The following is a 15,563-nucleotide window of genomic DNA, read 5'->3' as shown; positions in this document are numbered from 1 at the left end:
TTGGAACCTGAAAGTATACAGCATAACTGAATGATTTATATTAAAAGTACACAATCAATGAACTTTGTTTACTCTGCTCAACAAGGAGATTCAGTAATACTATTATTATGAAAGTTTTGATATTTCACCATTTGAATGCTAATGAGTAGTTTAAAAGAAAGTGAATCTAGTTAGAACTTTTCCTTGATAATTATTTCCAAGTTTTACAGGTTAATACAGAGTTTATTATAGGAGACGGGTAGGTGCTGAACATACACCTCAATTAAAAATTAACATCTGGATGTGGCTAAAACACACACAAAGGGTTGGCAAGGGAAGGATGTATGAAGATACCAACAATGACTCAGCTGTTTACATGATTCCAAAATGGTATGACAATTCCACCTGCACCTGTGCATTGTATATGGAATCCACACATAACTCAATGAAAGTGATTATATATCTGCATACCTGCAAAAGTACCATATAGCAATCTACTTGTCATGGAAAATGAAAATCATCCTTACCATGTATCAACCTAAGTTTTAACTGAATCATTCTGATTGCACCCTGGGCTTATCTTTAATCTTGTTTAAAAAGCAGACACATCATATTAACAAGATTCCTTAACTTTTCTCTGTGTTAAAATATTTGTGGGTTCAGTTTGCTCTGTAATCTTATGTTAAGAATATGTGGAACAAAGTAAGTAGAAAGTTCTTAAGGATACTCAGAGATTCTAAAGATTTGGAATCATTTTAGCATTTTTCAGTTCTAGTAATCTTAAACATGCTATTCTTTGCTATTACATTCTCCAGGGGAACAGCAAACAAGGAAAACCTCAAATATAACACTATTACAGCTAAGGAAAAAAGATGCCAATGACAGACCTATGGAGCATTTATCCAGAGAATCCAGTTTCCATAAAAACAATGGATAAAAATTAACTTTTACAATTATAATGCCAAGGCTGTAGTTAACAGACTGATTTGTTGAATTACAATTAGAAAGCAGAAGAAAGAAGAGTTCCTTCATGAATGCAAAGAAGAAATGACAGTATTACACTATCCATCTGTCATTCTGCGGGCAACTAAAAGGGAAAAACATAGCTGATTTTAAGCCACAGAATTTTTTAAACAGTACCAAACAAATTTGAGTTTTAAAGAAGACTGGGTAGTAAAAAATATGGACAAATACAGTAAGCTCATTAGAATTCATCCAGCCTCACCCAAAGATACCATGAGAACACAAGTGCACCCTCATCAGTAATTCAATCACCATGTTCTACAATTGAGTTCTGGGGGAAAAAACAAAACAAGGTGCTACAATGTACAACTGTGTGTGTTTATGATAGTAGTAGCAATTCAAAAGGGGGGGGGAAATTAATTTGGACTTGGCTTTTTAAAAAAGCTATTAAGAGTTTTTAAAAAAGATGGGTGGTAGAAGCAGAGAGAATATATACTAGGATACCTTTTACCTCTTTAGAACTTTTCTTTAGCATGCTCATAAATCTCAAATTGTCCTAAACGACAAAACTGAAAATAAATTTTCATAATCTGTTAAATGTTCAGAATGCTATTTGAGGAAACTTCAGATAACCCTAAACTAAAACCAAGAATGTCTATGCTGCCAAGAACTAGACATTTAGACTGTATTAATACAGAGAACTATGCAGAGAGTATAATCTACAGGTACAAGGGAGTAGACCTGAAAAATCTCTTTCCTGCCTGACTTAATTAAGCTCTACAGATAAGCCTTTTAAAGAGAAAACTGCTATTTTTATGAAAAAATTGTTAACTCCTGTCTACGTGAAGAACAATGCATACTACTACTCAGCTGTTTGTGAGAATAACCAAGAGTGTAATTGGTAGTGAGTCGTATAAAAGCAGTCACATCAGGGTATCACCTTGAAATAGCAAATCTGAGCATAAACGGTAATTAAAATGTCCACGTAACAAAGCATAAAATTCAGTACTTCGCACTTTGTGAAAACTAATACAACTCAGCCCTACGATTCAAAATTATATAATAAAATTATGATACTAGAATTAGCCATGATAAAAATGGCTGAAATAGGCATCAGTGTTTACAACTAGAAATGTAACTAAATATACAATGGATCAGTTTTATTAGGGAGATTATCAAATTTAGAAACACAAAAAGAGAAGCTATAAATATCTTGAGATACCTGTGGCTAGAAAATACTATTTCACCATTTTTAAAAAAGAATATTTAGCTGGATATATGTTGTCCTGCTTTTCCAACACTTCTTACTGCTTGTGTGGGCACATGACTAAGTTTCAGTCAGTGAAGTGGGAATCCAAGTGAGGTACACCTTCTGGGTCCTAGCCTTCTAGGGATCTTTCCCTTCCCATTCCTTCTAACTCTTCAATACTCTGGAGATGGCAGAACAGGAAGGACCACAGGAAGGTTGACCCTGACACACAACTTGAAAACAGTCCAGAGATAGTCAGGGACTGGTAAGCCAGGGGGAAAATGCTACCTGTTTAAAAACTACTTTTTCTTTTATAGTAGCTGAACCAAATCCTAGGACAATCTCTGAACAATCTTCCTGAAACTAGGAACAAATGATGATAGGGGTGGCTGAATACATAGTTTTGCCAACACTGGATTTGTACATATACATAACCTACACACATATCTTTTTTTAAAAAAAGGTTGTTTAAAATATATAAATACATGTGAGAATTAAGAAACTAAGCAAAATAATCTAAAGCCAACTTTCACAAACCTATAAATACATATACTCTGAGGAAGATCTCTATGAACCCACAGAGTAATTTCCAAGAGTTATTAGTAAGTTTTAAAAGCAAAGTGCTAAGCAGCACATATAAATGCTACCTTTAAGAGGGCAAATAGGGAAATTTCTTTTTTTTTCTATTAAGTGACTTTAATTCCAACTTTATTTAAAGACAGTGACCCCCTTCCCGCGTAGTCTTTATCTAAAATTAAAGCCCAGTGAAGAGAAGCACCAGCCTGACAGGGAACTGCTGTCAAAACGAGCAGAGCAGTCATGCCCTGCCCATGGCTGCCACCCACCCCACCCCCACCCCCTGGATCTTCTCTTGCATCCTCAGGAGGTTCAGGCTTGTAGCTCTGAACAGTTTCCCATCCCTCTTATGGTTTTAGACAGCAAATGGTGGGATTTTTTTTGTTGCCAATTCCTTGCTGATCTGAAACTAAGCTGCTCTTAAGGCCTTTTGTATACCTGATCCTGTATTGCAAGCTTCATAACTGAAATGCTCCTCCAAATCAGTACTTTTACCACCTCATGGCACCTGGCATGTTTCAACTCGCCACTCTTCATTTTTCATACTGTTTTCCTAGGAAATGCTCAGGTTTAGGGTATGATGGGAAATTATATGCTTGGTTAGTGTTAAGTAAAGGATTTTAGGAATGGCGCAGACTCTCGGGAATCCTCCCTTTCTGGAGACAGCCTGCTTCCCATGGCCACAGCAGCCGTCTCTGGCAGTTTCACTGAGTAAACAATTTGGAGCCATCCCTCTTTCCGAACACCCCAGTCCACTGTATCAACTCTGGAAATGGTCTGCCGGCACTGCAATGCCTACAGCAGGGATGTCACCTCCTTGACAGAGGCCCTGGACAGGGCACGTTCACTGTCCTCTATGAAGCCACATTTTCAGCTACGCCTGTGGCTTTCCTAACTCAACCAACACTTTTGTGTCGTTTCCTAAGGATGCCTATGCCAAAGCTAATCAGTTTTAAACTTCTGACATTAAGAAGGCACAGAAACAAGGTAGATGCAGTGGTGACAGGGTTTAAGCGGCTGTCCTACCCCAGCCTCTGGGAGAGTGGGGTCTGAGGTGGTATCTGCATGCTAGGCATTAGGAAAACCTCCTCTCACTCCACCAAGCCCTGCCCCACCAGGAGTTGAGAGGGAGGAAAACCCTCAGAGTTTGGATAAGGCCAAGATGTAGGCTTCTGTTTTCTAAAATGAGTGACAAACTTGACGTGTGTTAAAAGGTGCATGCCAAATGTTTTCGGTGGAGATACAACTCCCTGGCTTCTTTCTGCTGAACAGATGTGCCAGCACCACTTGGCAGCCTGGCGCTAGCAACTATGAGATCACAGGGCATTGGGGCTGGCTGACGAACACACTGTCGAGCGGACAGCCACCTTCCCCACTCTTACCCACATTCACGCCTCAAGCCATCTTTACACTGCGTAAGTGAATAGTTGATCTGAGCCTATTTCTAAAAGTAGTTCTCAGTTGAGTAGTCACAGCTTGGAGGAGAAACCTAAAGCCCTGTCCAGACAGGTCCCTGAGGAAGGGACTAAACTGGCACAATGGGTAGGAGACCCTTAAGGTGGAGGGCCCGCTTGTCTGTCAGCATCAGGCTTACGGTTATTGATTGGGTGGAGCCCCTGCCCAAATCCGGCTCTAAAGATCTTTGCCTGGCCATTTTGCAGCCAGGTCAGCTTCCAGCCTCCTCTTGAGCTGCTGGCATTGTGTCTCGTGACAAAAAAAAGAACTTGAGAATTTTGTGATTTCTGTGCACGTAATTTTGAGAATTATTTCCCAACAATAGGAAAGACTCATGGATCCATCTTCATGGGCTCAACGATAATGCCACAGACACAGGAGCTTATGGGGCAGGAACCTGTCTCTGCAGAGGGTACACTCCATCTTGGTGTCACACCACTGGGTGATGCACTCCCAGCAAAAGAGGTGGACAAAGAGATAAGCTGTCGGGTGTCAGCTCTCCTCCAGGCACAAGGCACACAGGGAGCGCCTGGGAAAGTCTGTCTTCCATGTGGCTCATAAGAACTCCCATGAGCCTCTTTGGCCAGGAGGTAGAAGGCACCGTGGATGTAGAACCAGGTGACACGCAGCTGCTGGAGGCAGCTGAGGCCCTGCCTAAGCAACAGCACTGCCCGCAGGGGCCCCTTCTGCTGCTACCCCATCAGGGTGGCCGTGTGCACCCGACCGGCCACTCATGCTGAGCGCCAGACCCCCCTGTGAGGGCCAGGAACTGTCATGGTCGGCCTGCAGCTCGTGCTCCAGGTAAAGGGCCTTGTCCAGCAGGTACTGCAGGACAGTGTACAATGTAACCAGCACACTGCGGAGTAGCCTTGAGGGCACTCAGCTAGAGGAGTCCACCTGGATGACACCCACGTACTCTTCCCTGAAGGTCTGGTAGCGTGCAAGTGTAGTGAGGCCAAAGTAGGCCACATCAGACAGCAGCTCAATCTCTTCTTTCCTGCCCTCTTCGCACCACTGGGCTGGGTTCCACTGCTCCATGAAAGCATGCTTGTGCCCCACAGAGCCACAAGACACAGAACTCACTCTCTCTCACACCTCCCCACCTCCACCCAGTTGCTCAGTGTGGAGCCTGAGAATATCAGCTTCAGCTCAAGTCTCAATAGAGCATGCCAGGGCCTGGAAAAGCTTGCAACGGCGGGGTCTAGAGTATCGTCCCCCATCCCACTGCGTGGCACAGAGAACCACCCACTAACTGAGGCCCACTTGGTTGAACGGGTCAGAGCAAGCAGTGCCCTCAGAACCTATGTGGCCTCACCCACCAGGCTGAGCAGGGCACCGCCCACCGCGCTCTGCAGCCAGTCCCTATAGTCTGCATCCTTTTGCGCCGTGGGAACTGCCTCCAAGGGGGAGACTGGCAGCTGTGGGAGCCACAGCTGTGGCTCCAATTTGGATGGATAGATAAAGGAGAAAACAATGAAGTCAGTTCCCTACAAGGTGTGGGTGATGAGCTGAAATACAGCTCAGTAAAGTGACCCATCACTTACCTTACCTTTTTGTTTAGTTCTGGCTTTTGTACATACTCAAAAGAGTCAGGGAGAATAAAAGGGACAAACTAAAACTGACAGCACTCCAGAACAGATAAACCTATTCATATAAAAGACTAGAAGACAAAGAAGCAGGCAGACAGAATGAATCTAAGTAACTCACACACACAGTATTTGACTTGAAACCCTGTCAGGGGCAACGTAGAGTGGGGAAGTGTAGGATTGCAAACAAACCCTGAACACATTAGATTTTATTTATTGTAGTGGAATGGACAAAGCATTCTGTAACTACTTTAGATATGCATATGCATATACATGTATATTGCCTACAGCCCTCTGCTAACATAGCCAAAAAGCAACAGCACATCTAGTGCCCAGATCTTAGTAGCCAATACTGCTCCCCACAAAAGGGAATGAGGACTCCTCAGAAAATGGGCCTGATACCAGCCCTGGAGCATAAGCAGGTACCAGATAAACCTGGAAAATGGTGTTGATGCCACAAAGTAAGGAAGTGCTCCTAGAGTGGCTGCATGTCACAGGACAAAAAAGCCAGCTTAAAGAGGCAACACTAGACAAATCAGGACAAATTTAGCTCCAAAATAATGAATTATGAACCACTTATTTTATAAGTCCATATTGATAAAAGAAAAAAAAATGGGGAGAAGGGTAGGCTCATATTTACAGCAGGGTGTTGAGAACTTACTGGTGAATATGGAGAAAGTGTGAGAGATGGCAAATGATTACTTTGCAACCAGCATAGTAAATACTGATCAGGAAAGAATTATGTACACTAAATCTAAGAGAATATTCTAATGAAGAATAGAGTTGCAAGGGAACAAAAATAGTTATACATTAGAGGAATAGACAAACCCTTGACTGGGTGATCATACTTAACATCCTCCAGATGCAGTACACTGCAATGAATTTACCATCTCTTACATAGTATCCGGGCCTAGAATGAATAACCTGAATCCAATCATGAGGAAACTGTAGACTAAATCAAACAAGAAGCATTTTTTTAAGGGGATAAAGGGATGTCAATGTCAGAAAAGACAAAGGCTATGGAAATGTTCCAGGTTAAAGGAGACTAAAGAGATTTAACAGGTAAATGAAATACTTCACCCTAGACTGAATCTTATGCCAGAAAGGAGGAAATGCTACAAAGGACATTATTGTGTCAGCTGACAAAATTGACACAACAGATTAGGTAATAATACTGGAACAATGTTAAATTTACCGAAGTTGATTACTGTGATGTGGACATATAACTGACTAAGAAATACACACCAAATTTACATGTTAAAGGACTATGTGATACACATGTAACTTACCCTTAAATATTCAGGAAAAAGAATCAAGTGTGTATATACATATACATACATAACTACAGAGAAAGAACAAATGGAAAAGCAAATATTAAGATAATCAGGGTAAAGAGTATTTCATGTACTTTTTTGCAACTCTGGTAATTTGAAATTATTGCCAAATAAAAAATATTTTTTAAAATTTAAATTTCAAAAAACTTGTAGAATAGAAAAGTATAAATTACTTATTATTCTATCAATTCATATTTTAATTTTCAGGAATTAACTATATCAAATGCAGACAATTTAAAAAGTAAAAAACCAAAGAGTAGTAAAAAGAGGAACATAACTTAATATAAGCAATCCTACAAAAAGGGAAGGGGGGTTAAAGATATCCTTCACTTATATTCTGAAATTAAATGTTAATTAAACAACCCATCAATAACAAAGGAAAATTTAATAGCAATAGTTCCTTGGTTGAGGCACAGAAAAAAATTAAAATATAACCTATACTTACGAAAATGTAGTAAGTTTTCTGTTTTAAATAGTCCTTCCTAAAAAGCAACAAAGTCACCGAAATGTCCTACCTTCTAAGAAAATCAAAGTTCTATTTGTGGTAAATCCTAGGAAATCTATCCAGACAAAAGGTCTTGAATTTTGGCTTCATCTTAATCTATTCCTTAACACAATTTCCTCATATACTTTCAATCTGGTTCTATCAAATTTGTATCTGCACACTTTCTCAAATGATTTTAATATGGGTCACATATAAATCATAACTAAATGTAAGTAGATACAACTGCATTTCAATTTAATATGGAATTCCAAGTCAAGTCAAAAGTAAGGCTAGAAGGGGAATGGGGGGAAACAAAAGAGAAGGAAACAGGAATGGGCTATTAGTTTTAGAACTAACTTTATTTTTAAATCCTCATGAAAAAAAATTTCTAGTCTATAAGAGAATAGAACATAGTGATTATAACAACACATATTAACTTTATATATAAACCTTGTAAACATAAATGTTCAGAGATGAAAATTACAATGGTTGGGATTAATAGCTAATTAGATACTACAGAACCTAAAAATGTAGCAACAGAATCTAAAATGAAACCTAGATAAAAAAGACTGAAAAAATTAGAAAGATGGACAGTGTCAGTGTACACTGGGACAAGTTCATCCAGCCCAATAAATACATGAGACTGTAAAAATTAAGCTGTGATTCTAAATATCTGCCCTGCCATTCATCAAACTGGAATAACACAGATAAAACCAGCTGTAAAGTTAATAGGAAACAATATTGCTCCAAAAGACATGCTCCAGCTGTAAAGTGTTATAAAGCTGCTCTTCTTTGCTACTACTGCTTTCTTACAGTGAAACTTTCTTTACTAAAACCATAAACTATCAAAAACTTTGCAGTCTGAAAATCAGTAACATTAAAATGTCTTACTCTTGCTTGGAGGATCTAAGTTACTTTGGAGAGATTCAGAGCTTCAAATAAGGAGTTTCTGGATACATTCCATAATTACTTCAGAGTTTCCAAGTAAACAGGACCCCTGAGTGTACTTTTATCCCTTTATATACAGCTTCACTTTACTCTGAGCCTCTGAAACACTGTTCCATTTAATTTTCACCTAAATTCTCCAGTTTCCCCAAAATCCTACAAAAACTATTCTTTGGTAAGATGCCTCATGATTCCTCCAGTGTACAGTATTAGCAGTAAGTCAGTAAGCCTAATTTTGTCAGATGACAGATTTTATCTGTTGACTTTAAGCTGAGATAAGTAAGACAAGTATAATTAGAGTTCTCAAAAGAGGACAGAGAGACAAAAATACTTGTAATGCTGAAAATTTTCCAATTTTGATAGGTTTACCAATATATTCAAACATTAAAATATATATATATTTAGTACTAAATGAAGACTGCTGAGAGATACAAAGAATTCCAGAAATGAACATTTATGAATTCCTTCTGTATCACAAACACTGGGAATTAAGTAAAAATAATAATATGGTCACCATCCTCAAAAAATTCCTATTATTATACATCTTATGTTGGTCTTTGGTTATTATTACCATGAAGTCATCACCTTGTACAAGAAAAGACAGTCCAGCAAAAAGTTTTCTGGATGTCTGAATACCAACTAACTCAAATTAAAATACATTACCAATTTAAAAGAAAATTCCCAACTATAAACACCCTAATACACACACTCATTCTTTGGCTAAGTGTCAAATGTATGTCAAAGTTCTCTGGCTCTGGATTAATCAACAGCTACATTTTCTCATTTCAAACTTCATATTCTGTGAAATAAGTTGTGTGAAATTTTCTGAACTTTCAAATTTAAAGGCACTTGAACTAAAAGCAATAAAAAGATTAGTACTTTTATTCCTTATTAAATCCTTCCAATATAAAATATTACTGGGAAAAAAAAACCCCAAGAATTAGATCACACAGTGAAATATTTATATTTTTCTAAGTGTTTATGTAACACGGATCAATGATTTAAGCACCTAGTTTAATATTTAAGTTAAATGCTATCTATATAAAAGGAAGATAAATGCTTCTGCTTTGGAACTCACACATTGAAGAAATACTAAGGCTACTCAGAAGTTTCCATGGGGGAAAAACATTCTACCTCACCTGACAGCCTTTTCAATATACATTCCTTTTTGTATCCCAAGCACCTACTATAAGGCATGTAGCAGATGTTGAACAAAAACAATGACAAAAGTCTAAAACTGACCCTTTTCCATAACCCAGCTTCAACAATTCTTTGGATCACAAATCTAAGGTCTATAAATGGGTAGCAGTGGCTTTTTACTTTTACACTTTGGCCATTATCTCTCATCAGCAAACCAATGGCTAGAGTCTCTTTTTTTCAGGCTTTATATCCATCTATGTCTTAGGTTTCTAGGCAGTAAGAATATAGTAAATTTCACACTGCCACCTTGATGACTGAATCTTAGGATAGTCAGTGAATCCTCAGATACATATCAAAGGTACCATGGATAAACAATCTGACAGAAAAGTAAGTTGTTTCATGAGTGAGTTCTAACTGCTAGAAAAGGATACTGCGAAGAAGCATCTGTTCTTGGGTGAGAGGTAGAACTACTTGTCTTTTAAAAACTCTTCAACTGTAAGACTCTGTTTTTAAGTTGATAACCCTATATAAACTCATTTTATGAAAGAAAAAAAATGAGTTTAAAAATCTATAAAGCTAGATACACTTAACTTTAAAGCTGCAGCTTTAAGCAATAACTCTTTTAAAACTAAATATGTAACTATGATTTATACTGATAATCAAAGTTTATTCAATTGCCCAGAAGCCTACTATCCAATGTCATACTGAATGACAGAAGGGAAGAAAGAAAAAAGTCCAGAATGTTTCTTTTAGAGTCACACACAAGATAGGGCCAGATGGGCCCAGCATTAAACCACATGAAAGTGGAGATAGAAATATTTGAGAACTGAAGCTGAGACTGGCATTATAGTTAGTTTCATCAATGACCCAGCAGCAGGCTAAAATGGCAAAATGATATGGCCAAACCAGGTACACTTACAACCCTCCAAGCACTGAAGGTTGTTAGGATGATTACACAGATGATGCCTTACTAAGACAAGGCAGAAGCTGAATGGAAAGCTAGAAATCAAAAAGCAAAGCAGGCAGAAGAAATCTAAGTATATAGAAGAGATCTAAGTATATTAGTACATATATACAATATGCAATATAACTGCAAATAATGGAATGCAGGGAATCTACAGTCAGCAATCAGAAATAGGAGAGCATTAAAGAAAAAAAAGCATTAAAATTGTCAAATGATCAAATAAACTATACATAGAAACAACAGATACTTAAACCCAGATATAGTCCTACCTAATCCCTCAAACCCTATCTTTACTTTTCTCCCTAGCAAATAACTACTTTCCTGAGTAATCATTTCAACTATGTTATCAGAAGTTTTCTTCACCCTCCCCTTAGCTTCTTTCTGTCACATTTGTTCCCATAGCCAGCCCTCAATCCTGTTATGAACAACCTTTCTCTGTATCATGCTGAGGTGCTGGGGAAAATTCTCACAGCTGGCATGCTTAAAAAGTTAATGTTTTCTAACATGGGGAGATCAGGGGAGGGAAAACAGATCTCTTCGCTAGTGGCACTAAAACTGAGATGATAGCCTGCATGGTCAAGAAATTGGTTATGTACCTGAGTACTGAGCAAATAACAAATACGTTGAAGAGAATGGGAACCAGGTTTCTCACAGCAGGCCAAGGGAAGTAAAATGTGCAAAATGGAAAGGCTAAAACAAACGTGGTGTTGAACTAGAATCAGAGGTATCAGTATGAACTCATGGTTCTAAATATACATAGACACAAAGTAACTGTGTGTACCTGTGTAAGAGAATATGCATACATTTACATGCTTCCTAGCTATGTCAACTCAAAGAAGGCCTAGAAAGCAATGACCATACCTAGGACTGTATTTTTATTTCTAAATACCATTCTCTACTAAAAGAAAACAAGTTGTTGGAAAACTGGCTGATTCCAGGGTCAGGAATGTATATGATGAGGCTTAAACATCTTAGCATGCTAGTTAAGTAAAGAAATACAAAATGGTGGGACACACATCAAAAGCCAGTATGAAGAAACATCCATAGGCCAAATCTAAGAAAATCTGAGTATCCAAATAATAGTCGTACTATCATTTAAATAATAGTCACAAATGATTGAATAAAATAGGTATCTATATTCATACTGACATAAGGAATGAATATATATAAATGAATATATAATGCATGTATATATATTATATAATAACTTTATAAATAACATATTCTTACATAAACGGAGGTGAGGAAAAGATCTACCTAACAGTAGAAGGCCACCTATATAAGGACTGATGTAATCAGGAAAAATATATTCAACAGCCATCACAGGAAAAACTGATTCAGGAAAGACTCAATTCTAAAACTAGTGGGTAAAAGTTTGATGAGGATAGTTGAGGAGTCTGATGGGGTTAACATCAACCATATGGTACAAACTGACCTTGTGTGCCCCCTGACACAATGCAGTGAGAACAGAGCATCTTTTCTGTGGTATTTTCATCAAATACACATAACCTGAATCTAATCATGAGGGAACATTAGACAAACATAAGTTGAGGAACATTCTACAAATATCTTAAGTTTGTCAAGACAGGAAAGACACACATGTTCCAGCCTGAAGGAGAGTAAGAAACTTGTGACAACTAAACACAACACATGATTTGGATTTAATCATGAATCATGGGCTCATGATTGGGAGATGTAGCAGATGGCTTACCTGTTTTGCTATGAAGGCCATACTGAGGCAACTGGTGAGATCTGAATGGGATCTAATGATCAATGTTATTGACTTCCTAGTTTTGATGAGTATACTGTAGCAATACAGGAGAGTACTTTGTGTTTGGAAAGTGTGAACTATATAAAGTATTGAGAAATAATGGGCATCAAGCCTGCAACTTTCTCTCAAATCAGTCTGTCTTTCTGTCTGTATCTCTCTCTCTCTCTCTCTCACTCACTCACTCACTCACCAAAGGGAGGGCCCATTTTGACTCCCACAGCATGTTTAGCACATTCCAATGTCTGAGGACATTTTGGTTTAAACAAGTGGAGGGGAGCAGGGGGTTTGGCGCTATCATCTAGTGGGTAAAGGCCAAGGATGTTCCTAAATACTGTGCAATGCACAGGGCCCCTCTCTACAAAGACTTAATGAGTCAAAAACGTCTACAGTGTGGAGGCTAAAAATGCCTGATAGGTAGAGAGGAAAATTCTTGCCACTACAAGCCATGGGCTACCTGTTTATCACTCAGAAATGAGATCATCAGTCTTTAAATCTAATCAGATTAGAGAAGCCCCAGGTACTCCCACTGACCTATTAGATGCGTGAGGGTGTTTCTATTATAACAGAGAACTGGAACAATTACTGAAAACATGTCCTACACCCACCTACCTAGTACCCCCTTTTTTCTCTGGAGATTTGGGGAATGACCTACATAAAAATTCCTTGGAGAATTGAGCTTATCTTTTTCTTGCACAGAAAACATGAATCCTAATTTGTAAATACAACAAACCTACCATTTCCATTTTATTAGTTTTTTATACATGCCATTTAACTAAGTGCTTAAAACTGATCCTGTATTGCTTTCCACTCATCAAACTGCAAGAAATAAAATTTCCCTTGTTTCTGCTTCTCAATGGTTCTCTCCTTTTTAAAAAGTCTCAAGTAGTCTTTTAGTGTTTGAAGGCAAATGGATGACCTATTTCCTGTAGAGCTAGGAATTTTACTCCACTTAACTTCTTGTTGCTCTCTTCCTGAAGTAGGCTTCTAAATTCTTTACCTAGATATTTTCATAAGGATAAATAACTTCCATGGGATCCAAAGCATTTTTTATTACTTTTTATTAAAGTACTATGACACTTAGGATCAAAGTTTTATTCTTTAAAGTTACTGGTCCACCTGAATAGCGTTAATATCTAAGTGAAGAAATTCTGACACAATTCCACTTAAGAGTTTCGGCAAATATTTCAGTAGGAAGCTAAAAGGGGAATTAAAACTTTTATTTAAGTTAAGTTTCTTTACGTAATAAAATGTTAGGATTATTATTTTAATGCAGGGCTTTACCTATATTACATCTTCCAAATGAGTTCAATTTCACAGCTCTTTTGGTTTTGTAAATTAGCAATAATTTCGTTAATTTTCTTCTGACACTTATCAACAGTAAATAGGTCTTCAGCCTACTAGGCTGCATGACCTGATTTACTTCAGGCCACAGAGATTCCTATAATCAGGTCAACTGCATGTACACCTTGGCTGCCTTCTAAGCCACGCTGGTAGCAAAATAACTCCAATATTAAGTTTAAAACTAAGTTAAAGAACTGAACACAAGTACACATGAACTCAAATGAGTATTAACAGAAGCACACAAAATAAAATTATTTCAAAACTTTGAAACACATTACTATGATCCCATCCTTATTAGTGAAATAGCAAAAATAGTAAAAAGTCTTAAACTTTAGTGTACTGATTGTTCATAGCAATACAGCTATTATAATTTTAAAAGTAATGTGCTGTAGGATAAAGCAAGTAGGCTAAGTACAAAATCCTGTTATATTAAATTTGAAATGACACTATCAATATGAACTCATAGTTTATTCTTCAACATATTCCTAGTTCTCTCCAATGAAAGAGCACAGAATTAATACACCCAGCACTCAGATCTCAGTTCTAAATACTAAACCCCACAAAAAGAACCAAGGATCCTTGGATAAAAGGGTGATACCATGACCGAAACAAGTGAAGTACAAGATAAACCTGGGACATCTTTTGTGCAAAAAGCAAAGGAAGTACTCAAAAATGATGGGTTTTATCAAACCCATGAAACATGAGAGAGAGCTTAAAATGGTTCACAATGGCCAAATGTATCATGAATACACTTATTAAGTAAAAACTATTGAGTCTGTCTATACTGATAGGAAGCTGAAAGCAAGGGGTCGGGAAAGGAAGAAAACTTCTCTTTACAGAATTTCAGTTATTAAATGTAGAAGAGCGAGCAATTGGAAACTCACCACTCTGCAACTGTCAGAATAAATGTTAGCAAGTAATGGCATGCAAAGATCAACAGTGGATACTACAATGCTGAGGTGAAACAATAATGGAGAACAGGATATTTACAGGGTGTCACCCTCAAGTTTATTTACCAATTAAACCATAAAAGGAAATGTGCCTTTATTTTGGGCAGTTGGTCACAACCTTCACTAGGTGGTCAAATATTAAAAGTAGAACAACCAGGTATAATGTAGCTTCTGATGTGAACCAACATACAAAATACCACTTTTAAGTATTCTTGCCAAGATATATTTAACCTGAACCTAATCAAGATTACAGACTTAACTTTCAGTGTTCTGTAACACTGTACCACTTTAATATCATGAAGCAACAACTTAAATGACATCGTCATCATCATCAGTAAATAATCAGATAAATTCCAGGTAAATATCCTGGACTCTTAAAAAAAAATAGTGCCACAGGAAATTTTTAAAAGATGAAGGGACTGTTCAAGACAAAGAGATAGTAACAACTAAATAGTTACATTTTAGGAGGAAAAAACACAGACATTTTAGAGACAGATAGGGAAAACAACATGGACTAGACATCAGATTAGTTGCATATGAGATTGTCCTTTTTCTTAAGATATGTATACTATCTACAACTTTGAAATTTTGGTCAGAAAAAAATATATATATACCTATATGGGGGGATGACAGCAGGGAGAAAACGAGAGGCCCTTGTGTGTGCCATTATGTCAAAACTGGGAATCAGTTTAGGCAAAGGAATACGGGTATTCATCATGCTGGTCTTTTACATAATAAAAAGTTGAGAGGGAAGAAAATAAAGTAGAATGCAATAAACTAGCAGTTCTCAAAGTATAGTCTCGGGACCCACTAAACTTTTACAATG

General features: G+C 37.6%; 1 protein-coding gene and 1 pseudogene across 3 annotated transcripts in view; both read right to left on the bottom strand.

Annotated features, from left to right (window-relative positions):
* Positions 1–15,563, bottom strand: part of WAPL (WAPL cohesin release factor) — an 84,796-nt gene that overhangs the window by 35,081 nt on the left and 34,152 nt on the right. The gene's annotated exons all lie outside the window — the stretch shown is intronic.
* LOC130684571 (peroxisome biogenesis factor 10-like) lies at positions 3,063–14,141 on the bottom strand (annotated as a pseudogene).

The sequence above is a fragment of the Manis pentadactyla genome, chromosome 8 (assembly GCF_030020395.1).
Source record: "Manis pentadactyla isolate mManPen7 chromosome 8, mManPen7.hap1, whole genome shotgun sequence".
In the NCBI taxonomy this organism is placed as follows: Eukaryota; Metazoa; Chordata; class Mammalia; order Pholidota; family Manidae; genus Manis; species Manis pentadactyla.
Note: the sequence above shows the minus strand (reverse complement) of the source record. Positions and strands in the feature narration are given on the sequence as shown.